This window comes from Lissotriton helveticus, chromosome 8 (genome assembly GCF_964261635.1).
Source record: "Lissotriton helveticus chromosome 8, aLisHel1.1, whole genome shotgun sequence".
NCBI classification, from domain to species: domain Eukaryota; kingdom Metazoa; phylum Chordata; class Amphibia; order Caudata; family Salamandridae; genus Lissotriton; species Lissotriton helveticus.
In genome coordinates, this window is record NC_136069.1 from 30041020 (window position 1) to 30066890 (window position 25871).

The 25871-nt window shown below is 46.2% G+C and overlaps 1 protein-coding gene across 2 annotated transcripts in view; it reads right to left on the bottom strand.

Moving 5' to 3' along the window:
* The window catches only part of LOC144772263 (uncharacterized), a 51811-nt gene extending 26473 nt beyond the window's left edge, over positions 1 to 25338 (bottom strand). For both annotated transcript variants that reach the window (XM_078656486.1, XM_078656485.1), the window contains exon 1: positions 25117 to 25338. The gene's annotated coding sequence lies outside the window, so the exon portion shown is untranslated. The remainder of the gene's footprint in view (positions 1 to 25116) is intronic.
* Positions 25339 to 25871: the final 533 nt, after the last annotated feature.

Genomic DNA, 25871 nt, shown 5'->3' on the forward strand with positions numbered 1-25871 from the left:
TATTGCCCAGAGTCGCAGAGTGTGAACCCGTGAATCGAGTAGGCACCGGAGCGAGAATTGTCGAGTCCATGGACATTTAGGACTCAAGACGCCGCTGAGCCGGGAATTGAACCCTGGTCCCGGGCTGACCTCTGCTTCCAGGTCTGCCTCCTCTAACCAGTGAGCCACACTTCTCCACTCTTGGCCACTGGCCAGGACTATTGAAATGCTAGGATTGACAGATGTGTGGAAAAGTAAATTCTGCCATGTTCTGTGTCCCTACGCGTTCTCCATCATATGTTATGTGTGCATGATTAATATGCATATGTATTCCCCATGTTCGATTAAAAACGCAATTATAGTTGTGTCCACCTCTAGTATGCCTGTTTTCCAGTTCTCGTGAAAACTACGAATATCAGGCCTATGTAAAGCTACGTTGCCACGTTTCTCAGTGTGCACGTTATTTCATTGTAAAGTCCCCGTTCCTAGGCCTCAAAAGGGCCCGGACGCCAGATTCAGCTCCTGTCTCCTAAGCCCTCGCTGAGGAGCGATACAGCCCCCACCTGTATCCCTGACCCTTCACTTACTTCCTGCCTCGCAGTGCCCGGTTCAGCCTGGCTCTGCCTCTGAGTCTGCCAAGAGTATGTTATGATTCTAGTTATCAGTCCAGCCCTCCTTCTCTGCATTCCTAAAGCTACTGAATCGCATCAATAGTTACCGTCATTGTCTAGCCTTTACGTCTCCATGTAAGAGAAATACTGCATTTAATGGTCATTTAATATTCTTCATCACGCACTACATGTAGAATAATGCATGCACCAGTCTTAGAGTCTGTTAGCCTTTCCCCTCCTGACTTCTAGTTTATATCAACATGTTCTCTAAACATCAGATACTAGATACTGTTTAGGTACATGTCGCCCTGACTCTCCAGACTTCAGTCTCTGCTCCTAGCACAGAGTTCGTAGCCCCCAGCTTCTCCTAGTAACACGTCATTGCCAGTTTGCGCGCACCATCAGGTTAGAGGTCCCGGCTCCTTAGGTAGCCCCCTCCATGTTTCCGCCCCATTTATGACATATTCTGTTACGTTTGCATCACATGTCTATGTATACGCCCTGTTACACCTACTTTCACCCTTATCTTTCGCGACTGCTACGCGTCACACCCTTTGCTCCACCCACCGCTCCGCCTATCATATGTACTGTAATGCAACTGTTTTACTATATATACTTGCGTATTGTTATTAAATGCTAGCGCGCTCATCCCAGATCCAGCCCCGGCAGCTGCCGGGCCCTGCCATCCTATTCCTATGCAGGTTGTCCTGTTCCTGTCCTTTATGCTGTAATAAACCTGCAAAACTCCTACTACCTCGAATCTTGACTCTTATTTATTGAGCTATCTGTTATTCATTTATCCATTCAAAAACAGAGGTATTATTTATTTATTTACCACATAATGGCGCCCGAACAGGGACTTGCCCTTTCCCCACGCGCCGGTGAAGCCACGCCGGCCCCCTGACCCTCTGCAGCCGTGACGGAACCATACCGTGCACCGGCAGATATTTCTGCTTCAAGTATCCCTCAGGCCCACGGAGGAGACGGAGGTGGCGGTCCAGCATCCAGACGAGGCGGTGGAGGAACGCGGCGAGTCCCGACCAGAGCCCAAGCCGAGAGTCCAAGGTCCGAGGTATCCGGAGGCCCACCCGTAACAGAAGTCCGAAGTTCGTCCGTCCGGCGTCGAAGCAGTCCCGTCCAGTCTGAGGCCTTCCGTTCTTGCTGCCCGGTGAGTACCGTTGCTGGGGTAGTATCTAGACAGGGTCAATCTAAATTGTCTCTGGTCCGATGGGTCTGGGTACGCAGATCTGAAACGAAGTGTTCACCTAGGTGGATACGGGTCTTGATGCGTCCCTTTATGGGACCGGTATGTTCCGTGCTGTTTCAGCAGCGCATCCAGTAATTCTAGCCTGTTCCGTTCTCGAGAAATTCATGTGTTTCTGTTCTCAGTGTTCCAGGTAGTATTCTGTCCGAACTGTTGCTTCATAATGTTATTCAATGTATTTTCAATGTCGTGGTATGCCTGAATTGTTTTCTCAATTGTTATTGTTCCTCGTGTATTGTATTGTGTTCAGATTCAAGTTTGCAATGTCCCTCTTTTCGAGATTACGTCAGTTAAAAACTAGAAAGGGTCTGCTAGAAGAAGCAGTTCCTGTCCCGCCTAGGGACAGTCCAGGTCATTTTATGTATCAGAAACATGGCATAAGCGCCATATTGTATCTAGATTTATGGGTAGAGTATACCAAACAGTTAGAGGAAAAGTATAGATGGCCCGTATCAGGTACGTGGGATGCCGAGTGCATCATGAGAGTAGAAGAAGCATTATGGAAAAAGAAAGCCAGACAGTCACAGAAAGATGCCATTGAGTTATGGCGCAAAGAATCTCATAAAAGAACCGAAAAAGAAATCAGAAAGTCTGAATTAAGTAGAGAATCCTTAGAGCGAGCACAAGAAAAAGAATTAATCGAGATAGGTGAACGAGTTAAAGCCGAACAGTCAGACAGACAGAGGCATGCTCTTATTAAGGGTATGTATCCTCTTCTTGCCGAGGGCTTGCCAAAAGCGACCCCGGAGGCATTCAGTAATTTTCCGCCACCCTTAGTTCCGACCAAGCTACGTCACAAACCGACCGCAGCTGATATTTTCATTTCGTCCTATTTGGACGACACAGTCCCAGAATATGCAAATCCCGCTCCGCCAGTCCCTGTAAATCAGGCACTTCCCGCTCCTCCAGACACCGGAGTACCTGTTACGGTACCCCCGGTCCAGCCCGCCATACAAGTCCAGCCTGCATTTCCATTTCCCACTCTGCCAGGACGAAGAGCATCAGTAGACGACTCTAGTTTAGGGGCCGCAGGGGGAGGTCCTCCAGGAACCCCGCCGCCACACAAGCGTTTAACGTTAGTCGAATTACATGCACAAGCGTCACAACGTACGCCCAGGTATCAGTCTGTTGCAGAAATAAGAAAAGCCCTTAACGAATGTGGCTATGATCCAGTCCCAGGCGAGGATAATATGGTTTTATATTCATTACGCGTAAGAAAGGTGACCGAGTATCTAGTCACCCTACCAGATATGAAAGGAGATCTAGACAGAATATACCGTTTCATCCGTACAGGGGATGATCCAGAAAGTATTAGTGACGTCATGTGCCAAAGAAAAGTTGAAGTCCAGCTCATGATATTAAAGTTTCTGATTAATTGTCTAATAAGAGAACAAGATTATCCGACCAAAAATCAAGCCGAAATGAAAGTCCTGACAAAGTGGAGTGATAATATAGCCGAGGGTAAGCATAAGACCATCAGCAGTATAGAGAGTATGTATAAGAAAATTCGTAAGGAAATAATAAGGTTACATGATCAACGTAAGGCAGCACAAGTAAGCGAAAAAGAAAATGACTCTGCGGAAGAGGTAGAGGACGAGAATCCCGCCAGAATAGCGTATGTAGGAAAATCTAGATTTCCAGATCGCCATTTACGCCTAGAACACAAGTCAACTTTCCATCACCCGGCACCAGAACAAGGTTCTCTAGAACAAGTATTTCAAGCTACCGATCACATTCTGAAATCACGAATCGGTTATAACGAGTTAAGTACTATGCATGAACAAGAACTAGTCCGATCAGCAGTCCGATGGATTACTGATTCTACCACTTTTCCAGACGAAATAGTGGTACAAATGTTTCTGAAATTGCCCCCAGCCGAGCAACGACTGGCGGGTATGTATATGATTCAACACCTCATTACTTTGTATGAGGGTCAACATTCTGATCCAGGTCCGTTACACGATGTCCTGAACGAGTTACTCCAGTATAAATGGAAAGGTTTAGGTACCGATTTGATTAGTGTCATTCTAGAACAGCGCCACAAATATAGTATGTTCTTGAACCCGCATTTTGTTCATGTCTCACCTCCAGAAAATAAGCCCTTTTACATAGACAGACAGAATCCGTTACGAGAAGTGCATCCAGTTAAGACAGACGGTGGTGAAATGCAACGAGTGTTTGTTTACACCCCGATTACAAAGATGGAACTCTTAGAGATGAAAAAGTTAATTCCCTGTCATGATAAAGATCCAGCAGGGTTCCACCGAGAATTAAAAGACATGCTCCGTATGGGAGAATACACGTATCCAGATATTATTAAAATGTTAAAGGTCCTGTTGCCCGCAGGGATATATGAGAAACTCAAGGAAAAAGAATGGGAGGTGGGAGAGAAAAAGATCGATTGGGCAGTTCTAGAAGCTGAAGACAAGATACGAGTACCAGGTACCGGTCTTGGAGACAAATGTAAAGAATTACCAGAATTATTAATACAAGTTTTGCCTAGATTATTGACAACTAGAAAAGAAGACTGGGATGCAATCTCAGCCTGTAAACAGAAACAAGACGAAGACATTAGTGATTTTTATTCTAGATTTGAGAAATGTTTTACCATAAACAGTGGCCTCAAGACAAGTAGCGAGTCATACCCTCACCTTTTTGTTACTAAATTAGTCGAGAATTCAAGTCCACCAATTAAAAACCGAGTTTTGAAAGTCGAAAGTACCTGGCAAGCTAATACCCCGTCCCAGATGTTACAGATGCTTCAATATCACCAGAATAGAATCAGAGAAGAGCAAGAACACGAGAGAAAGCGTATGAAAGACACGAAAATGAAAGTACTAGTTGCACAATCTGTTCCTCAAGACAGTCAGAAGAGGGGTCCGAATCAAGCCAGTCACCCTGCAGCTCCCGTTAAAGGGAACTGCAATTATTGTAAACAGCCAGGTCATTTTATAAACGAGTGTGCAGTTCTGAAACACAACATAGCTACCGGTAAGACTAAAGAAAGACCACGTCCGCCTAGACAAGAGCAAGTTTCACAGACTTCTCAGCCACAGAATGCACCACAGACAGTTCCAGTACCACAGCCTATTGCTGCAACACAGCATGTTACACAACAGATGTACCAGTATGCGCAGTCAGAGTATCCGGAGTATCAGCCATATTCATGAAACAGCCTAGAGAGGGAGGTAGGCTTGCCTCTCATCGAGATACCTGTAGATCAAGAAGGTCCCTATGTTCACAGTCAAGTACTAGGGAAAGACAGAAAGTTCCTGATTGATACAGGGGCAAGTAGGACCACCATCAGTCACGCCGAAGTTCCAGGGGCTCCGCTCTCAGGCTCTAGAAATGTTTCCCTTGGATTTTCAGGAAAACCTATCGTAAATGAGATATCTCAGCCAGTTACTCTAGAAGTAGGTCCACTGTCCCGCACTACTGATCTGTTACTTACGAAGTCGTGTCCAGAAAATTTATTAGGCATTAAGACACTGAAAGAGTTAGGTGCAGTTATATGCTGTTCCCCAGAGGGAATACGATTGTTCCTACGTGACTTCAAGGGTCACTATGTATTACGAGATTTTGATCCGAGATTGTCTAATGTTCCGCAGCATCTATGGGCGCGAGGTCCAACTGATGTTGGCTTTATGCAAATCACACCCCATCGTGTGACTCTCAAGCCAGGTGTAGTCCTGCCACGAATCAGACAGTACAGATTGCCACCTGAGGCTGTAGCAGCCTTATCCAAAATTATTGACGAGCTCATGGCTCAAGGAGTAGTTGTAGAAACTGACTCCAATATATGTAATTCTCCGATCATTCCAGTCATGAAACGTACTGATCCAAATGCACCTCCAGTATATCGATTAGTGATTGACCTTCGAGAACTTAACAAATGTATTATTCCCCAGTACCCAGTTGTCCCAGATATCTCTTCCCTATTGACAGCCATTGATTCCGGAGCCACATTTTTTTCAGTCATAGACCTCAAGAACGCGTTCTTCAGTGTCCCCATTCATCCAGACAGCCAGATTCTTTTTGGATTTTGTTTAAATGGAAGGAGCTATATGTTCACACGCGCTCCTCAAGGTTTCACAGAAAGTCCTAGTATTTACAGTCAAGCACTCAAGAGACAACTAGACAACATTCACATGCCAACTGACACTGCCCTGCTCCAGTATGTCGATGATCTACTGATCACAGCCCGTTCTGAACGTGCTTGCGAGCGAGCATCCCTTACAGTCTTGTATTTCCTTGCCGAGATGGGGCACAAGGTGTCCCCTTCTAAGCTTCAATTCTGTGTCCAGCAAGTGATCTATTTAGGCCACTTGCTGTCCAAGTGGGGTAGGCAGTTGACACCAGACCGTATCCAGTTAATAGCGAGTCTTCCTCAGCCCAAGACCCAGAAGGAGGTACGTGCTTTTATTGGCCTTACTTCTTATTGCAGACAATGGATTCCTCAGTATGCATTTCTAGCTAAGCCACTGATACAGTTAACGACCCAGGAGGCAGCCGTATCGACTGTTCTCCCTTGGACATCTGAACATACACTTAGTTTTAATGAATTAAAGAAAGCCCTATGTCAAGCTCCAGTCCTAGCTACACCGAACTACAGTAAGCCTTTTACACTTTTCGTCACAGAACGTGAAGGTACAGCATTATCTGTTCTCACACAAGATCAAGCAGGACAATACAAGCCCTGTGCTTATTTTTCGAGCACATTAGATCCTGTAGCCCAGGCTCTGCCTGCGTGCCTCAAGTCAGTTGCAGCCACAGCACTAGCTATCAGACAAAGTGATTCCATAGTCTTAGGACACTCCCTGACAGTACAAGTTCCACACTCTGTGGAAGTTCTTTTAAACCGAACACAAACTCAGCACTTGACAATTGCACGTTTAACAGGTTATGAATTGACACTGTTCCAGCCACACATAGAAATCAGACGCTGCAACGTCCTAAATCCTGCTACACTGTTACCATCAGTTAATCCAAATCCTGCCACACACGACTGTGTGGAAGTAGTTAACATTATGACAAAGCCAAGACAAGATCTGACAGATATTCCATTACCAGATCCCGACCTGACACTTTATGTGGATGGTTCATGCATGAGAACAAGTACAGGAGAACTAGTAGCCGCGTATGCAGTGACTACCGACACTGAAGTTATTGAAACACACCGTATTGACACCCTGTCTGCTCAAGCAGCAGAGCTAGTTGCTCTGACACAAGCCTGCATACACGCCAAGAACCTGAAAGTTAATGTTTACACAGATTCACGCTACGCATTTGGAGTCGTACACGACTTTGGAGTGCTCTGGCAGGAGAGAGGTTTCATGACTTCTCATGGAACCAAGATTCAGCATGGTCTCCTTATCCAGGTTCTGTTAGATGCCATACACTTACCGACATCCATTGCTATCATGAAATGCAAAGCACATACGAAAGTTACTGACACTATTTCCCAAGGTAATGATCTAGCAGATCGCACAGCCAAGCTTACAGCACAGGCTCTAGACTTTTCAGTTAAGCCAACACAGACACATACTCCAGATCCGACTACATGTATGACAGTTAAGGACCCTACTCAAGATGTCATAGATATCCAGTTACATGCTACTCCCGATTAAATCAAGAAATGGTCCGAACAAGGAGGGGTCCAGACAGATCAGGGATGGGTAACGAAGGGTAAAGCCACATGGTTTCTCCCCGATTCTATGGTTCAAGTCATTGTTAATACCGCACATAGTCCAGCACATTTAGGAGAAAAAGCAATGTTAGACAGTATCCAGAATATTTGGTTCAACAAGCATTTACGAGCTGCAGCCAAGCAGAAAGTCCGCACTTGTATGATATGTTGTCAGTTTAATCCAGGTAAAAGTGTCCCGGTGGAACAAGGTGGATTCCAGCCTCCTGACCACCCTTTTGAAGTCCTCCAGATGGATTACATTCAGATGGAGCGATGTCGAGGTTTCAAGTATGTCCTCGTAGTAGTATGCGCTTTGTCCAGGTGGACAGAGGCATATCCAGTCCCTGATTACACAGCCACGACCACTGCCAAGCAGTTGGTTCGTGAGTTCTTCCCCCGTTATGGACTCCCTAGAGTCGTATATTCTGATAACGGCCAGCCATTCTCATCTGAGTTGATGAAACATGTTTCCCTTTTGTTAGGGTACCAGTGGAAGTTCCATTGTGTACGCCATCCTGAAGCAGCCGGTCTCGTAGAGAGACATAATCAGACCCTGAAAATTCGAATTGCAAAAGTTTGTCAAGAGAAAGGTGTAGACTGGCTAGTAGCTCTGCCAGTTGCTTTGTTTTATATGCGCATGGTCGCACATTCCAGATCAGGTCTGTCCCCGTATGAGGTCGTTTTCGGCCGCCCCCCTAACATGTGGGGTACACCTAGACCCCGAAGTATTACCGATGTTTCAAGTAATATGCTGACAGATTACCTAGCTTCCTTGATGTCTGCCCTCAACTCTTGTCGTTCACAGGTTGCCGCCGCATTTCCAGACAATATCGAGGTGGCACCGCATGAAATCGTTCCCGGATCCATGGTCCTAGTGCGAAATTTCGATCGTTCAAGTCCGCTGGAGCCTTGCTGGAAGGAGCCCCGACAGGTCCTCCTGGCCACCCGTACAGCCGTGAAGTTGGAGGGACGCAAAGGCTGGGTGCATCTTTCGCACATCAAGAAGTTTTATGGATTGAAACCAGTTTCAAAGAACATTTCCGAGGATTTAAAGGACTGCCAAAGTACTATTCTTAAGGACTGTCCCGCAAAAGACACTGTTACTGAACCCTCCCTGTTAGAGACAACTCCGCAACAGGAGTATAAGAAAAAGTTAAGGTCTAGTAAAATAAGTCAGCCAGTTTGATTGTCTAAGTCCTCCCCTAGGTGAAACGGTTAGACCGGTTTCTGACATGTATAAAATAGACCCCCATAGTGAGAGAGTTAGTCAAAACTCAATCCGATGTATCGTTTTTCTAAGTTTCATATTATTTCTCAGCATTATGATTTCCTGCACCAGTTATGCATTTTTCCTGTATTTTCCAGTTTCTCATGTAAATAAGTCTTCTAATGTTACAGTAGAGCACACGTTTAGTGATCTGCCTCCTCATGAACTCTCTTACCGCCTCGCTATGCGTAACAATTCTTTTATCCGCATGTTACATTATTCACACCAGACCAGCAATGCCACTAATTGTTGGGTGTGTGGTCGACTCCCCCCTTTCCAGACACCGAAGGGAGTTCTGCCACTCTTTCCTTATCCATTTTCACATAATGGTTCGTGTGGAGCATGGTCCATGTTAACGTCATCCTTAACAGATATGTCTTTTCTTAACAGTACATGTTTCCCAGACAAGCAAGGTCTTCCCCACAGAACAGGGTTAGATCTAGAAAACGAAGTTTACAATTTAGGTAATTATTCTTCGAATTTCATGGTCCTGAATGTTCAGTCTGATACCACTCCAGACTTACCCGCTATTTCAGTACTACCAGTCAAAGGCGAATTATGTGTCCGAAATAATGGTTCCGTACATGTAGGGCATAGTGATTGTACTACTATTGTCAAGTATAGTGACAGTGGGAAATCTATTTTCAAAGCCTCACGTCATTCTTATTTTATTTGTGGTCAAACCGCATATGTTCGTCTGCCCCTCGATTGGGAGGGAACCTGTTACATTGCCTTCCTACTGCCACCAGTTTTCCTAGCCCCACCTGATTATCATAGGAATTCCCACCTAGTACATACTAGACACAAGAGAAATATCCCGATTGTCGATTATACTGAAACTGCTCTAGAACAATACATAGATATCAATAAAGGTGTCTTCCCCTACTTAGGTACTGTTGTAAATAGTAAACTGATACGTAGATTAACCAGAACACTTGAAGCAGTAGTGATTGAGACTACTTCTGCTCTAGGTAACTTAACCGAAGAACAATCCTTTATGAGAATTGTCGTGCTCCAGAATCGTCTCGTCCTTGACGTCATACTGGCCGATAGGGGCGGGGCCTGTAGAGTCATCGGATCTAGTTGCTGCATTTTCATTCCAAATAACGCGCCGTCTGTTTATTCAGCTATAACCAGACTTCATAAAATTGCCCATCTGATACACCAAGATCCAGGCACCTGGACATGGTCCGGTTGGTTCTGGAATATAATTTCCGTTTGGGGATGGAAAATCTTGTCCTTTCTAGGTATTGCAGTAGCGATCATATTCAGTTGCTGCCTCTGTATACAATGTGGCCCTGCGATTTGCGGCATTTGTGCTACCTCTTGTATTCCTAGTCCCAAGTCCCGTTCTAAAACCCGTTCCCAGAAAATTCGAGACGAGCAAATGATACTGCATGAAATGATAGATGGTATCATGAATATTGATGTTTCCTGATGGAAACGTAGTGACAATGAGGGAATGTGGAAAAGTAAATTCTGCCATGTTCTGTGTCCCTACGCGTTCTCCATCATATGTTATGTGTGCATGATTAATATGCATATGTATTCCCCATGTTCGATTAAAAACGCAATTATAGTTGTGTCCACCTCTAGTATGCCTGTTTTCCAGTTCTCGTGAAAACTACGAATATCAGGCCTATGTAAAGCTACGTTGCCACGTTTCTCAGTGTGCACGTTATTTCATTGTAAAGTCCCCGTTCCTAGGCCTCAAAAGGGCCCGGACGCCAGATTCAGCTCCTGTCTCCTAAGCCCTCGCTGAGGAGCGATACAGCCCCCACCTGTATCCCTGACCCTTCACTTACTTCCTGCCTCGCAGTGCCCGGTTCAGCCTGGCTCTGCCTCTGAGTCTGCCAAGAGTATGTTATGATTCTAGTTATCAGTCCAGCCCTCCTTCTCTGCATTCCTAAAGCTACTGAATCGCATCAATAGTTACCGTCATTGTCTAGCCTTTACGTCTCCATGTAAGAGAAATACTGCATTTAATGGTCATTTAATATTCTTCATCACGCACTACATGTAGAATAATGCATGCACCAGTCTTAGAGTCTGTTAGCCTTTCCCCTCCTGACTTCTAGTTTATATCAACATGTTCTCTAAACATCAGATACTAGATACTGTTTAGGTACATGTCGCCCTGACTCTCCAGACTTCAGTCTCTGCTCCTAGCACAGAGTTCGTAGCCCCCAGCTTCTCCTAGTAACACGTCATTGCCAGTTTGCGCGCACCATCAGGTTAGAGGTCCCGGCTCCTTAGGTAGCCCCCTCCATGTTTCCGCCCCATTTATGACATATTCTGTTACGTTTGCATCACATGTCTATGTATACGCCCTGTTACACCTACTTTCACCCTTATCTTTCGCGACTGCTACGCGTCACACCCTTTGCTCCACCCACCGCTCCGCCTATCATATGTACTGTAATGCAACTGTTTTACTATATATACTTGCGTATTGTTATTAAATGCTAGCGCGCTCATCCCAGATCCAGCCCCGGCAGCTGCCGGGCCCTGCCATCCTATTCCTATGCAGGTTGTCCTGTTCCTGTCCTTTATGCTGTAATAAACCTGCAAAACTCCTACTACCTCGAATCTTGACTCTTATTTATTGAGCTATCTGTTATTCATTTATCCATTCAAAAATAGAGGTATTATTTATTTATTTACCACAGATGTATGGAGATGGCTACACCCGGACGTTAGGAGTTATTCTTCTTTCTCAGGAGCACACAAAGTACACTCCCGCCTGGACTATATCTTCCTTCCCCGACATGCTCTTAGGGCTGACGATGAAGCCGAATATCTGATACGGGGTATCTCGGACCACTCGCCTCTGATGGTCCGACTAGGGGGGAGACGGGAACTGGAGACTGACGCCATGGGAACTGCAAAACCCCAAGATAATACAAGGCCTCCGGGAAGACACTAAGGTCTACTTTGCTGAAAATATGGACTCCATACAGTCAGGAGTGACCTTTGGGAAGCCTATAAGGCAGTGCTTCGGGATAGGGCTCAAAGTAGGATATTGTGGGAAAAACGGAAAGCCCAAGAGGAACTATGCACGTTGGAAACTAAAATTCTAGAACTTGAACGGCAACACTTGATAGATGGGGACCCACAGATGCTTCGACGTCTGCTAGACTGACAACAGCAGTACAGGGACTTGGCCACAAACGAGGCGAAAGCGCAGGCACTTGCGACATTACATAGGCTGTATGACGTGGGGGACAAGTCTGGTAAGCTCATGGCCTGGCTGAGTCGTAGGGAGAGGAATGCTCGATGGGTAGAGGGAGTGACTGACAGCCAAGGACAGCTGCAGAGGATAGATGCCCAAATTGCCCAGGCGTTTGCAGCCTATTACCAAGACTTTTACACGGCCAGAGATTTGGGGGGCCCAGAAGAGATGGCGGCCTACTTGTCTGAGATTCACACCCCAGTCTTAACCAATTACGACATTGAGACCCTCGAGGCCGACATAACGGTCACTGAATTAAGGGAGGCAATGGCTAGGCTATGGAAGACTCCAGGCCCAAATGGGCTCCCAGCGGAATTTTTCAAGAAAGGAGCAGACCTATTGTTACCTCATCTTCTAGCGCTTTACAGAGACACCACCCAGAACGGCATCCTCCCGCCGGACCTCAGGATGGCCACTAGTGTCCCAATATATAAACAAGGCAGACCACCTGAAGCCTGTGAGTCTTATAGACCGATATCCCTCCTCAACTAGGAGGCTAAGCTCCTGGCTACGGTCTTGGCCTTCTGACTACGCCAGGTGGTCTCTGGATTGGTGCATCAAGACCAAACAGGATTCTTGCCAGACAGGGCGACAAGGCAGAATCTTCGGCATAACCATAATTGGCTCATGGAGGTGAGACAGAGGGAAGACCCACATATGTTCCTTTCCCTAGACGCCAAGAAGGCATTTGACGCGGTCCACTGGCCCTTCTTGGAGGCTACACTGATCAAGTTCGGGGTTGGCCCCAATTTTAGATGATGGGTGAGTCTTATATATACGGACCCCAGCGCACGGGTCAGAGTAAATGGAGTATATTCGGGGGATTTCCCGGTCAGGAGAGGGGACCCGTCAGGGATGCCCCCTATCCCCGCTGTTATTCCCCCTCACAGTCGAAATAGTAGCCTGTGCAATCCATCAGGCAGAAAAGGTGCGTGGCTTTCGTATCACTCAGGCTGACCTACAGGAGGAGAAGATTTCCCTGTATGCAGACGATATCCTCCTGTATGTGACGCAGCCGGCGACCACTATACCGATACTGTTTGACCTTCTAGACAGGTATTCCTCGTTGTCCCCCCTTTTGTTTAATCTCTATATGGCCCCTCTGATTCATTCCCTCAAAGTGTTCAAAGCCGTCACATTTAATTATGCAGACGACCTTCAACTTATTTTTACAACTCCCTTGAGTCTATACGGAAGTTCCAGAGCACTATGCTACATATCCGTCAATGGATGGATTTTAACCATTTAAAATTAAACCCTGGCAAGACCGAACTAGTCCTCAATTGCAAAAGTCAACTATTCTGGGGCCATCACTATTGAGGGATATCAAAAAAGGGAGTGAAGAGGTGGTGCAACTCAGCACCGCGGTGGGCTAATCTTCCTCTTATGAAAGTATGAGTAATCAACAGAGACCACCTGAAAATAAATCAGTAGATATTCCGATGTTGTTGGAATATATTCAGTGTGTTAAAATACCCCTCACACATCAAAAGGGCCCTTGGTGTCATGCTTCATCATCGGGTTCTTCCCGCCCCCGCTGCGGGACGGGGCAGTGCTGCGACAAGCGACTACGCCGGAGCACCTTTTTATTGTGAGTGCTATGTGAGTGAAAATGAGGTGATTGTCAGTGGGGTCAGGAGTGATACGAGTGAGATTAAAAAATACCTGGCCTAGTGTTAGAAAAAACTATTTAATAGGCACTGGCTGGGGTATGTAGATCCCCCTGTCACTCACTAATGTGCTCCCACAGATGGAGAGTGTAATGTATTACCACGGAAGCCACTGACGAAGGAGGAAGCACTGAGGTGTGGGGGTTGATTGGACCCTCTGTACCCTTCGCCCAGCTTGGCTCATGGGGCATTGCCTCCTCATTTCAAAAGCTTATATCATCAGTATTTCTGATCTAGCTTTTTCACGTGTATCTATAAAGTTTATCTATACACATTGATAATACATTACACTCTCCATCTGTGGGAGCACATTAGTGAGTGACAGGGGGATCTATATACCCGGTCCTGATGAAGGGGCATGTCGCCCCGAAACATGTTGACCCACACAGGAGAGCAAGACTAGTAACCCGCTCTTGCCCTCCGCCTCACCCTTTTTAACGATACCAGCCAGTGCCTATTAAATAGTTTTTTCTAACACTAGGCCAGGTATTTTTTAATCTCACTCGTATCACTCCTGACCCCACTGACACTCACCTCATTTTCACTCACATAGCACTCACAATAAAAAGGTGCTCCGGCGTAGTCGCTTGTCGCAGCACTGCCCCGTCCCGCAGCGGGGGCGGGAAGACCCCGATGATGAAGCATGACACCAAGGGCCCTTTTGGTGTGTGAGGGGTATTTTAACACACTGAATATATTCCAACAACATCGGAATATCTACTGATTTATTTTCAGGTGGTCTCTGTTGATTACTCATGCCATCACTATTGGCCACCAGAATTTGGCTCGCCTCCCACTCCCTCCATCTCGGTCAAAAGCCTGGGGGTGTCCATTGACAAGGACCTGTCACTAAAAACCCAAGTAGGCACGGTGGTGTCCTCCGGCTTCTTCCAGCTCCGTAGGATTAGGAAGATCAGTCGGATGCTAACCCAGCCGGCCTTGATCCAGGTGGTGATAGCCTTAGTACTATTACATCTGGACTACGCCAATTTCATCTATCTGGGCCTTCCTCTCTTTCTTAGTAAGCGACTCCAGATGGTCCAAAATCAGGCCGCCTGATTGATTCATCGACTGCCGCGTCGGCAGTCAGCAAGGCCCTTGTTAAAACAACTTCACTGGCTTACCATCTCCCAGCGAGTTACATTTAAAACGGCCTGTATCATGTTTAAGTCCCTTCACGCACGTAGCCCTCAATTTATCAAGAACCTCTTGCCCAGATATGTTCCCTCTCGCAACCTCAGGTCAGCCAATCAACATCTTTTGGTTATTCCCCCTTTCAAGCTTCAACGCCTGGGAGGATGCAGGTTTGCGACCCTTGCTTCCAGACTCTGGAAATCTTTCCCCTTGGAAATCCACTTCTGCACCAATTTGCTAGTGTTCAGGAAACAGCTTAAAACCTGGTTATTCACTCAGGCCCATGTATAATTCTCTGATTGCCAGAGCATCTGTTAGTCAGCGCCATGAAACCTCTGGGTGTACGAGCGCTATATAAAACATTGTTAACATAACATAACATAACAGGTATGGCTCTCTTTCTGGCTACAAAATTAACTGGCATAAATCAATTTTATATTGTCCGCGCATAGAGGAAGACTGGCCTCCTCTGCCGGGGGCCCTACAGGTTACCCAGTCAAGGTTTAAGTACCTGGGGATCTACCTGACAACCGACAAACAACTCTCATATCAACACAATGTCCACAGAGTGATTAAGAACTTTGCGGAGGACGCCCACCGGTGGAAGTCCCTTCCCCTTACGCTCCTGGGTCGAGCGGCAATGTTCAAAATGATTACTTTGCCCCGCTTCTTGTATGCCCTCAGAACGAATATTTCCCCCTGCCTAGGCAGACATTCCAGTCGATAAACGCAGAGCTACGGGCCCTTTTGTTGCTCGGAAAGCAACCCAGGATAGCCCTTAGTACGCTTCTGCGGAATCAATATAATGGGGGGATCTCCCTACCGGATATTGAGGCCTACTATTGGGTCGAACATCTTACGCTAATAAATGAATGGCTCCATGCACCCGCGGATCACCCGACTTATAGGCTAGAAAGGGCCACTATGGAGCGCCGCACTAGCATGCACTATCTATACGGAGGCGTTGGGAATTACCGGCCACACAAATCACCATAGAAGTATGGGACAGGGCGACGAAGATAATGGGGTGGACACACAAAATGACCAAACAGACACTGCTGTGGACATGCACGTGGCTGAGATGGGATTTGGAGGGTGGGATGCCAAAGGAATCTCTACGCTGGGGGATGTAATGGTGAGGGGAGAGCTTAAGACATACGAATCTCTAAGGGCGGAGTATGGGCTGACCCCAGTTCTTTGAATACGCGCAGTTACGACATGTCTGGAAGGCAGAGATGACCCTCGCCCCCCCCACCCCCGTTGCCAGAATATGCTCCGCTGGAGGGTCGCCTGCTACAGGACCATGTTCCCAATCAATTGGTGTCCCTGACATATAAAACGTTGAATAATAATGTACCAGACGGCCTGGGGAAACTGACGGCACTATGGGAGCAGGATGTGGGCTGGGACAAGGCACTGATGCACCCTAGAGAAGTGGCGATCAAAACTCGACGACGTCTTATACAGTGTAAAACTTTGCATAGGGTCTATTTTGGCAGGGCCAGAATGCACCGCATAGGCAGAGCTAGCGATCCCTGCTGCCTGAGGTGCAGGCACCCTCAGGGAACCTTCTTCCACACTCTATGGGACTGCCCTACCATTAACACTTACTGGACGTGTATCCTGGGAGAGCTGAGTAAAATTTTAGAGGTGACACTTCCCCATGACCCCAAGTTTGTGCTGCTGGGAATATCGACTGAGGTTTGATTTGATTTGATTTGATGTGGATTTGTAAAGCGCGAATTGCTGCCCTGAGGCGTCCAAGCGCTAATGATAACCTGAACCTACCGGGAAAACAGAGGAAGGGGTTGAAGTTAAAGGGGTGTGTTAAAAAGGAAGGTTTTGAGCTGTTTGCGAAACGCGGTGAGATTAGAATTGGCTCTGAGGTGAAGTGGAAGTGCATTCCAGGTCCTGGAGGCATTGTGAGCGAAGGTCCTACCGCCGGATCTAGATCTTTTTATTCTAGGAGCCACTGCTAGAAAGGTCTGGCAGGAGCGAAGACTTCTGTTGGGAGTATAGTGAGTGACTAGGTCACGAGTAATACTCGGACCAGTGTCCCAGAAGGCTTGATGGGCAATGCACATTGCCTTAAAAAGGATTCTTTGGCGAACCGGTAGCCAATGGAGGCTAGCCAGTCCGGCCCTCACTGATTGTCTGCGAGGGATCTCCAGCAGTAAACGGGCTGCGCAGTTCTGCACTATCTGCAGCCTGCGCAGAGTGTAGTCTGGGGCGCCGAGATAGAGCACATTGTTGAAATCAAGGCGTGATTGTATAAGCCCTTGTATAGCCACCTGTTTGGCTTCCATGGGAAGGAGAGGGAAGATTTTCTTTAGCATCCTCATGATGCCAAAACAGGTGGCTGACAGTTTCGTGGCCTGCATATTGAAAGATAAGGATCTGTCCAACCAGACTCCGAGGCTCTTGATATTGTCTTTGGGAGTTGGAGGAAGACCCAGACACGGGGGCCAAAGGGCATCGGGGAGGCGGAAATCTGGGGGGCCTAGTAGCATCAGCTCCGTTTTGTCCCCGTTCAACTTGAGGGATGAAGAGGACATCCAGGTCTTCACCTCTTCTAGGCACTCTCTGAGCCCGCCTGACGCAGGTCGGTTGTCATCCTGCGTCAGTGAGACCACCAGCTGCGTGTCGTCCGCATACGAGATGATCTTAATCCCGAAAGGACAGACGACCTCAGCCAGTGGCCTCATGTATAGGTTGAAGAGTGCGGGGCTCAGAGAGGAGCCCTGCGGGACTCCACACTTCAGAGGTCTGCTGGAGGAGACGGACTCACCATCAAAGACTCTGAAGGATCTGTCCTCTAGAAAGGACTTGAACCACGACCAGGCTTTGTCCTTAATCCCGGCACAGGACATACGGTACAGCAGAGTGTCATGACTGACCGTATCGAACGCTGCGCTTAGGTCGAGGAGGATCACTGCCACTGATCCTCCTTGATCCAGGATTTTTCTAGCTTCCTCGGTGACCATGAGGAGGGCGGTCTCGGTCCCGTGTTTCGGTCTGAAGCCCGTCTGTGTGGAGTCTAGTAAGTGAAAGCTTTCCAAAAAGTTCACTAGATGATGATTTACATGTTTTTCTAAAATCTTGCTCAACCAGGGGAGAAGGGAGATGGGTCGGTAGTTACCCAGGTCAGTTGGGTCTAGATTAGGCTTTTTTAGTAGAGCTCTGACCTTGGCCTGCTTCCAGACGCCCGGAACCGTGCTAGAGGTGATTGATGCATTCAGTGCCTTCCTAATTATAGGCAAGGTGACCTGGGAGGCGGCCATTATTATGTCTGGCGGGGCTGGGTCGTCGGGGGACCCGGATTTGACTCTCTTCGCTAAGGATTCAAGGGTTGTGAGGTCCAGTAAGGGAAAGTGAGTCAAAGTGGATTGAGGTAGTAAGGGGGGGTAAGGTGCTGTGGATTTATTGGGTTGGATAGAGGAAGTGATGTTTTGGGGTGGGGGGGAAATGCTGAGTAGATGAGATTTACTTTTTGGTAGAAAAATTCAGCAACGTTATTGCAATGGGTGGTGGATTTTTCGACCTGCAGGGCGGGGGGAGGCTTCATTAACTGTTTCACGATGTGAAAAATCTCCTTCGGTTTTGATTTGGCCATCACTATTATATCGGAGAAAAATGTGGCCTGGGCTGTTTTTACTTGCTTTTTGTATTCGCTGATAGATTCTCTGTAGCGGGTTTTATTGTCCGCCGCATAATCTGAGCGCCAACGTCTTTCCAGTCTTCTGCATAGACGTTTCTTGTCCCGGAGAGAGTCCGTGTACCAGGGGGCAGTTTTGTGGGGGCGTCTCAGCGTGGTCTTCCTTATTGGGAGTGTTGAGTCTAGGGTTTGTGTGATCCAGTTGACGTAGGCTTGGTTGGCTAGGCAAGGATCTTCGTGATCACAGGGTTGAGTGCTAGCAAGTTTGGTGGCCCAGTTATCCACCGCAAGGCGGGACCAGGCTCGCATGAGCTTGGTAGTGGGTACGATCGATGGAGGTTTAAGCGAGGTCCAGCTGATGGGCACCATGAAGTGGTCTGTCCATGGCAGGGGAATAGGTGGGCCGGCTAGGAGATCGGGGCAGTTGCTGAAAACAGGGTCCAGCAGGTGGCCCTTAACGTGAGTAGGGGTTGTGACACGTTGGGTGAGTTGCAGGGCTGCTAGGTCGTCTGCTAAGGTGACGGCTATGGCGTCTAGTGAGGAGTCAAAATGCAGGTTGAGATCGCCAAGCAGAGTAAAGTTGGAAGTGGTACTGACTCGTTCGGCCACACTTAACGGTAGGTTACCGTGGAACTGCTTCGAGGGGCCAGGGGGGCGGTATGAAAGAAAGAGTGCCTGAAAAGCAACTGTTGGGTGAGAGTTCGATGTTAAAAGCAAGACTCTCACAGTCCGGGATGGTTTCTAGGGCAACTCTACAGTGATACTGTTCTTTGTAGATAATTGCCAGACCTCCTCCTCTCCCTTTGGGTCGGTCTAGCCGACTGATTTGGAATCCTGACGGGAGAGCGTCTACAACCGCAGGGTCGGACTCAGATGTCAGCCAGGTTTCCGTCAGAAACAGTATATCTGGAGTGTGTTCCTCTATTAACAGTGCCATTTCGGCGCTGTGTTTCGGCAGGGAGCGACAGTTCAGTAGGAACATGCGGAAGTCGTATGTGAGTTCCAGGCTTGGTTTGGTGTTAAGGGGTATATGGCATTTGGGACATACGTGTGGCAGGGCGTCGGCATGATAGGTATGCCGAGAGCAAATGCTGGTGGGGGGCCTGAGGCTTTGCAAGGTTTCGGCACTATAGTATCTGTGCTCTGAAGCTTGAAATGTAGGGGGGATGGCCCTGGGCCCGGACTCGGCGCGGACGAGCGCAGACGAGCTTGCCTTATGCGCGCCTTCGGCGCGCATTCGTCGCGCCCGCTGCGCTTCCGGTACAAGCACATCTTTGTAGACAGGGGATGATAGAGGGGGCGTGGCCTCGGAGTGGGTGTGTCGCACTCAGGGCGAGGAGAATGGCGGTTGTAAATGCGGCAATTTCGCCCTTACCCGCGCTCGTTTTGGAGGAAGAACAGGTGCCTGCACACAGCAGTCGTGTGACAGGTAGAGGGGTGAGTGAATGGAGGTGGATTTGAACAGCTCACACCTGATTTCTGCCCTACTGGCCTTAGAGGTGGCGAAGAGAGATTTGGCACGAGCATGGGGAGCACCGTCACAGCCTAGGGTGGGAGAATGAAGGAAGGGAATGGATCTATACATGGCGGCAGAGAGGGTCACTTACAAAGCTAGAGACTGCCCTCGGAAGTTCCGCAAGATATGGGGGAAATGGAGGAAATACCATGGTCTGGATGGGGGCTTGGGAAGTGATTGACATACTCATAACCACGCTGATTGGGATGAGGTCCCTTATGCATGGCTGGTTGGATACGAGCCTGAGACCTGTGGGGCCTCCCTGGAAGACCCGAACATGTGACGAGCCGCCGCTTGGTGGAACAGAGACAGAAAATGTTAAACAGCTGAACGGGATAATGTTGGGAAGGGTGGAGGGGCGGGGGATGCCTGGTGGTGTGGAAAAGTTACTTTGAAAAAAAAAAGATTGACTGCCATGCACACTTAGTGAAAAATCCAGGAAACCAAGGGGTACAGCCCATGATAATCAGAGAAAGCCCGCCAGGTCCATGGAAGTAGATTGCCCTGGATATTTTAGGTCCAATCCATGGAGATGGGCAAGAAACATTTGCAATAGAGGTGACAGACATGTTTTCTAGGTTGCCAGAGATATGTTTCACAAAAGGAATAGAGATTAGACATGTGCCAAACGTTCTAGGGGAACTAATGGGAAGGGAAGGGTTCCCTGAAACATTACATACAGATAATGGGGTTCAGCTAGTTTCCAGGGAAAAGGGAGAGTTTCTTGAGAAAAGAGGGATAAAACACAAAATGTGTGCTCTCTATCACCCTGAGACTAATGGAAAAATTGAGAGGCTAGAGTACTGAAAGAGACCATTATGTTTTGCCAAATCGAATTCATTGAATTGGAGGGATGAAGTGGAAAGGAGACTAGAACGCTACAGAATCGCAACTCATAGCATGAAGGAATTGAGTGAGGAGACGCTGGGGGGTGTTGCTAGGAGACGGTTGGATGGGATTTTCCACTACTAATAAAGCACCTTCTTTTCTTACACCCTACCCTGATGTACATTGTGATGATTGGTATTACACCCTCCTCTGGTAAGTTATGGGGTTCAGGTGAGGCCTCTTTGTTAGTCTTAAAAGAGATACATTGAAATTAACTTTCAAATAATATTACTCATATCTATCCATTATTTAATATGCTTTCTATCTCTTTTGATCCCTTGGGCATTGCCAAATCAGACACCCTAAATCAAATCAGTGTATCTGGCAAGAGATTGTGCTTTTAAAAAAAGATACCAGATGGAAAAGCTTTGTAAAGACCCTGCTCATGGCCTAAACAATAAATGAATGCACTTCAAATGTTGTGTGAGTGGGAGTAGCCCAGCTGTACCTAAAAGCAAATTTAAATTCAGAAGGAAGAAGGTTTTGGATGAATTTTAAATTATGGAACATTCCAATGGTAAAAACATTGGCATCCCTCTGCTAATGGTACGAAACAACTGGGTTGTTGAAGTGATGAGGTTCACATAGTTCCAAAACAAGTACTTTATTCCACAAGTGCAAGTACAAGGTAATATCTCCTTCTAGCAATACAGCAGCAACTGTTCATCAGACAACACTCCTAACATTCCTATAATTCAGAACTCATTACAAACCTAAACATGTAATGCGCACAAGGCTAACTCCCGCAACTAATAAACTCGGCACAAGCCCAAACAAGCATGATCCACAGCACTTGTTGTTACCATATGTGAATCGTTCTTTTTTAGTCCAGGTTTTTTATTTTACCAAAATCTCTAGTTAAAATTTGTTTTTAGAGGGTACATGTCTTGTACACTTTCCGATGCCTTGTCTCTTTTGCATCGTCCTAAGTCAGCGAATGTTCCTGCATTTAAAAAAATCTTTTCTTGTAATGCAATTTGCATGCTATTTATCTGTGATAATGAAATACAATATTTTTATGGAAATATTGGAATCAATAATGTTGAATTTAATTGAGAACTATACTTTATTTTATTGGAAAACAGTTCTAAATTACTATAATCATTCAGCAAAATGTGATTCTGATACTCAGTTGTATCTTAAAGAAACATTTCATAGTAAGCATTATAAAAGTAAGAAATTACAGGTGCCCTTATGTTGCCCATCAGAATGGATTGAGTGTGTACTGCCATCATTACTTATTAAGAAGCACAACTAATAATCAATTGCCAACATCTCTGTATGATGACATTGCAGTATGACTCAGCTCTGTTTAATCTGACAGTGTAGCTAAGGTAGCAAATACACAGAAAAAAATGTAAAAACAGAATTTTATAAAAACAGGCTCTAGAGAGAAAATGGTGTAATATCTGTGGATTGTGTGTATATTGATGGGATTTCTAGGACAACAAAATGCCATTCAAGGAAAATGAGATCCCTGTTTTACTAACCCTTGTTTTCCTGAGCTGAATTTAATGTTGTGCATTTGGGGCGGCCGTGGATCAGGAGAGAGATTGGGAGGCTGTTTGTAATTGTCAAATCAAATGAGATGTGGAATGTTAGCTTCTAGTAAGCGCCATTTAGGATCTTTTACAGTTATGGTGCTGTGTTGCATCGATCCCCTCTAAAGTGTGTGTGGTGCATGGAAATCTGATTTCAGAGCCACTAAAGAACTAGCAGGGACTCTTTAGACTGCATTTCACAAGTCTGGTAATGACCATAACCTAACAGACTTATTAGTGAGAACATCCTTAATATTGTGGAGGTGTAACTAACTATCAACTGGTCAATTTGAGAATTTGGTGATTGTGATGGTTCAAGTTAAGTTACAAAACTAGGATGAATGCTAAAGATTTGGACAAGGAGGTACTTGATATATTTGATATTTAATCATTTTAACAGCGCCTGAATCACCACATCAGGGGTATCACCGTGCTAGGACTGCTAACTTCAGCCAAGCAAGCACACATTAGAACAGATAAGTCTTTAGTAGCTTTCTAAATTGTAAGTAGTCCGGACATTGACGTAAGTGAAGGGGAAGTTGGTTCCACAAAAGGGGGCTAGATGAGAAAAGGCTTTGCCACCCATGCAGGCTTTTTTCTAACCGAAGGGTGCAAAGAAGTGAATCAGATCCTGACCGTAGGGACCTGGAAGGTAAGTACCTTACACATTTGTCTGATAGATAATTAGGACCCAGGTCATGAAAAACTTTGAAAACAGTGCAGCAGAACTTAAATGTAATCAACTTCCGCACTGGGAGCCACTGTAGTTGTTGCAGAAGGGGTAAAGAGGCCGAGGTGAAAAGGATTTCGCTACACTGTCTGATGGGCCGTTCATTTATAATTATCAGGAACATGAATCTGAGTGATCAATGTACATTTTCTGCCATCAAGCATTCCGTTTTATTGTGAGACATTTTCCAATGTAAATGAAATGCTTGCATCATATGTATGGACATATTCTTTGATGTGTCGGTGGCTCTTATCTGAACTGCAGGACGGATGTGACAAGACAAGTCTGATATAAGGAGGGACATTTTCCAAGATCGAGCGTGCATTACTGGATTGGCTTTGACTTCAAGACATTTTCTAATTTGAAATAGTTCTCTCTTTATGTTGGAATAAGATGCAGAGGTCCAGAGCTGTTTAGTTTTACAAATGGGGTGAGAGGGGTCGGAGTGCTAAGTGATGCAACAAGTCCAGAAGAGGATGCAGATTTGAGGGGGCAGCCACTGTACATCTACCACGGGGAACAGTCATCACAACGCAAGTTTTACTATGGTTGCTATTACATCATATGCGTTACAACGCATCTACCACCACTGGATGGATGTGATCATAATTCCTTGCTCCTTTTATCAGACGCCCACGCCTCTGGTGGTCACTCTTCTATCAGGTAAACTTCCCATAAAATTACATAGATCGCACTTTACACAGATTCCCATTTTCAATATTTCACTGCATTGTGTAATAACAGATATGGTGAGCTCCTTCAGCTGTGATCACTAGACATAACATAACTTTTGTTCGCCAGATATTAATTTACATCGTCATAAACACTAAGTGCAGTGAAATGAATCGCCATCAATATCCAAACTTTATTTACAGCCAAATAATATCTCATTGTCTAAGGTAAGGAGATTCTTATACTGATGAAAATAGTTAAACTACAGAGATCAGAATACAAAAAGAAGATGCGCATTTTGGACAAACTTCACTTAAGAGCACTATATAACAAATGGAGAACCGAGGGTTGAGGCACAAGCAAACAACCGCACCTGGCAAAATCCAAATCTGGGGAAGTAGTATTGGTGCAGGAAGACCAGGGAGTCCACCCCTCTCTACTCCCTATTTGGAGGACCCAAACACAAATTTTTTTTTTTTTGCAGAGTTTCATATAGCGCGAACTTGACCCGAACCGGGTATCAGAGCGCTTTACATAGCACCAGTTACGTTACATGAGGACATACATTCATTTTTGTTAGGCCCGGGGAGATTAAGTGATTTGCCCAGGATCACAGTATGTTTAGCGTTGTTACCGAGACTCAAACCCAGATCCCCAGGTCCGAAGTCGAGGAATTCCGCACACCAAGAAATTCTCCTGAACAATTATAAAGAGCCCATCAAATACCAGTCATTTCTGGCGATAAGAAGAAATTCACAGTCATAGGCTATTTGAGTTTGATGTATCATCATTGTCAATAAAGAGAGATATTTGAAAGAAAATATCAATAGAACTGTGAATTTCTTCTTATCGCCAGAAATGGCTGTTCTTTGATGGACTCTTTATAATTGTTCAGGAGAATTTCCTTGTGTTCGGAATTCCTTCATTATTGTATTCACTTAAGATCACCTTCACTTTGTTTCTAATTGTCCCTACACTCTCCACTGTGAGCCTCATATTATCTTCAAACTGCACAGAGGATCAGGGCCTGGAAGGATGGGCCTTCAGAGACTGCCTGGTCTATGTGTGCCATGCACTGCCAAGCACACCACACTAGAAAAGCTTGTTTTTCCCCCAGGAGTTGCAGTGAAACCGTGTGATCCTCAGCAGCTTTAGATCAGACGAGGCCTGTGAGTCCACCCCATGAAACAACACTGCTTCCCCCACTGAGAATCCACTTCCTGTAAACTGAGCAGCAGTTTATTTATCCAAATTCAGTGAGCTTTACTTACCGGATCTTAACGCGGCTGGGTCACCTCCTCTCTGTTTGCAGAAGGGAGTTTACCCTCAGACTAGGACAGCAGGGCTGATGGAAGACAGACAACAATACCCCGGGAAGGCTTTAAATAAGGGTCGGAAAAGCATAAAACTACACACTCTCTACAACAGACAGAAGCCTGGACCTCTTAATAATGGGTTCAGATTTGTTCTTTAGAGTTCCCCAAAAACAGGATGTTCATCCAATAGTCAGGCACGGGCTAGTGAGCATGCGCAGAAAAAGGATACGATTTGAAGCGCATGCGCACTAAAGACGCAGAAGTCGTATTGCGTTGCAAAGTTTACGTATGCGTGAGACACCGCTCATCAGAGCATGCGCACAGAAGACGCAGGTCCAAATTTGACATGCGTAGAAATGAAATACTGCTCATTATAGCAAGCACGATTCTTGATCTGACAGGCGCAGAAGTGAGATACGTCTTCTTGGCGCATGCGCAGAGAGGAGTCGCTGCCGCAATTTGGATAATTGAGACATTTCTCGGTAGAGCATGCGCAGTAGTGTACAGTTGTACCTTGTATCAAACCAGATGCAGTGTCTACTCTTCCTCTTGACTCTGTGCAGTGCTTTAGCGAATGAGGTTTCAGGATCTGCTTTCAGACCTGCAACACTCGGTTTAGGTCAGGCACACCATGTTTAAAAATCCACCAAATTACACTTTTTACCATTCCAGCAACTTCAATTTATTTATTGCATACGTTAATTAAAACC